Source organism: Echinops telfairi, unplaced genomic scaffold (assembly GCF_000313985.2).
Source record: "Echinops telfairi isolate 266 unplaced genomic scaffold, ASM31398v2 ScPeMD7_3509;HRSCAF=4178, whole genome shotgun sequence".
Classification (NCBI taxonomy): domain Eukaryota; kingdom Metazoa; phylum Chordata; class Mammalia; order Afrosoricida; family Tenrecidae; genus Echinops; species Echinops telfairi.
In genome coordinates, this window is record NW_022107407.1 from 12,301,917 (window position 1) to 12,304,709 (window position 2,793).

The 2,793-nt window shown below is 38.1% G+C and overlaps 1 non-coding gene across 1 annotated transcript; it reads left to right on the top strand.

Moving 5' to 3' along the window:
- The first annotated feature begins 278 nt into the window (after nt 1–278).
- LOC115870969 lies at nt 279–450 on the top strand. The gene has a single exon (XR_004047027.1). It is a non-coding gene; the product is annotated as a small nucleolar RNA U85 (small nucleolar RNA).
- Nucleotides 451–2,793: the final 2,343 nt, after the last annotated feature.

Below are 2,793 nucleotides of genomic sequence, written 5' to 3' on the forward strand. Positions count from 1 at the left end.
TCCCCTTACAGAAGGGCTGCAGGGAGGAGTCAAGCCAGTCAGGGTGAAAGGTAGCCACAATGAAACATACAACTTTCCTCTAGTTCTTAAATGCTTCCTGCCCCCCATATCATGATCCCAATTCTACCTTACAAATCTGGCTAGACCAGAAGATGTACACTGGTACAGATAGGAACTGGAAACACAAGGAATCCAGGATAGATGATCCCTTCAGGATCAGTGGTGAGAGTGGCAATACCGAGAGGGTGGAGAGAAGGTGGGGCAGAAAGGGGAAATCGTAAGGTCTGTAATCTTGGTGGGTGATACAGAGTTGTGTGTGCTCACTGCAAGGGCGGTCCAACAAGAAGTTGACCCTACTTTTGAACTTCCTCTTTAATAGGTGGATTCTTCCAGGTGCCAAGAGAAAATGGTAACTAGAGCTAGAGAGTAGGGACAAGGCAAGGAAAAAAAAGAAAGGGAAAATCAATTACAGGAATCTATATATAACATCCTTCCTGGGGGGTGGACAACAGAAAAGTAGGGAAGGGAGACCGGGTAGTGTGGGATATGACAAAATAATAAAAATTTATAAATTATCAAGGGTTCATGAGGGAGGGGTAGTGGGGCGGGAGGGGATAAAAAGAATGTCTGATGTCAAGGGCTCAAGTGGGAAGTAAATGTTTTGAGAATGATGAGGGCAACAAATGTACAAATGTGCTTGACACAATGGATGGATGGATGGATTGTGATAAGAATTGTACGAGTCCCCAATAAAATGATTTTTTTAATGTAAAAAGAAAAAAAAACCTCTCATATGAAAGTTCACGTTGAAGATGAAGATAATTAAAACATGTCCAAGAAAATAAAAATATGACTGTGATTATATTCCACCTGAAGTTCAGCACAAACTTAACAGAAAATTTGATGTACTGAATATTAATGACTAGAGACCAAACTACCTAGTAGGATAACATCAAGAACATTGTACAAAAATAAAGCAAAAGGTTATTAAAAAAGAGAGAAAAAAGGGAAATTCTGGATCCCTTTAGGACCAGTGGTGAGAGTGGTGATACCAGGAGGGTGGCGAAAGGTGGGGTGGGGAGGGGGAACCAATTACAGGGATCAACATATAACCTCCTCCCTGGGGGATGGATAATAGAAAAGTGGGTGAAGGGAGATGTCGGACAGTGTAAGATATGACAAAATAATAATTTATAAATTATCAAGGGTTCATCGGGGAGTGGGGATTGAGGGGGCAAAAATGAGGGGCCGATGCCAGGGGCCGACATGGAGAGCAAATGTTTTGAGAATGATGAGGGCAATGAATGTACAAATATGCTTTATACAATTGATGTATGTATGGATTGTGATAAGAGTTGTATGAGCCCCTAATAAAATGCTTTTTTTTTAAGACAGAAAAGAAAGAGGAAAAGTGGATATCAGAAGAGACTCAGAAATTTGCTCTTGAATGTAGAATAGCTAAAGCAAATAGAAAAAAGATGAAGTAAAGGCGCTTAACAGAAAAAAAATCAAAAGTCAGCTTAGAGAACACAAAGTATTATGTTGAAGTGTCCAAAAACCTTGAGTTAGGAAACCAAAAAGTAAGAACGTGCTCAGCATATCTGAAGCTGAGAGAAGTGAAGAAACAATTGAAATGTTTCATTAAGCTGATGCAACCCTGGACATAATCGCTCATCTATGCCAAGAAATTTGGAAGATAGGTAGCTGGCTAATCTACTAGAAAACAAGCATATTTATGTCCATTGTAAAGAGAGATAAGACAACAGAATACTGCAATTATTAAACAATATCATTTTACTTTTTACTTCAGCAAAAAGTAAAATTTTGCTGAAGGCAATTTTAAAATAGTTTCCAGAATACATCAAGAGTTAGTGGTCAGAAATTCATGTTCATTTCAAATGAGGATATGGAATGAGGGGATATCATTGCTGATGTCTGTTGATTTTAGCTGAAAACAGAGAATACCAGAAAGAGATTTATTATTGTTTGATTGACTATGCAAAAATCTCCTAACAAACTCTGTAACACTGAAAGAACGAGAATTCTAGGACACTTAAATCTCCTTATGTGGAGCCTGTACATAAAACTAGAGACAGTGGTTCACACAGAACACAGGGTTACTGCATGACTTAAAATCAGGAAAGTTGTGTCTCCGGGTTGTGTGCTTTCAGCACATTTACTTGTTTGCAGAGCAAATGATCAGAAAACCTGGACTCTATGTAAAAGAACAAGGCATCAAGTCATCCTGCCTGTAGATCTCCAAAAACAATTTTTGATTTCTTTTAGAATCCAAGGTGTAGTCCACAGTTTTTCCAACCACAAGCCAAAGGCGTTAAATCAGCCTTGTTCGTCCTTGTTTGTTTTCCTTTTGTACGCGTGTGAGTTAGCTGAGAATACCTTGACGTGGGTCAGGATCATCTTACTTGTCAAAGTGAGATATTTTCTCTTTAACACTCTAAAGAGGTTTTTGTTTATTGGTTTATTTTTTTAATAGCAGCTTTGTTCAACACAGTGTGTAGTTTCTTCCTTGATTGCTGCTTCCTTGGACATTAATTATATGACAAACAACGTGAAATAAAATTGTTTGGAATTTCAATTTTTCTCCATTTATCATGTTGCTGTTTATTAGCTCAGTATCACAGGCTATTCATGGTCTAGTTCTGATGCTGCATTCTTATTCATATAATTAATATAATTCATAGTATTAAGGTAGCAGAAGGACATTGGGCCTCCACTCAAGTACTCCCTCAACACAAGAATACTTTCTTCTAGTAAATTGGCATTCTATGATGC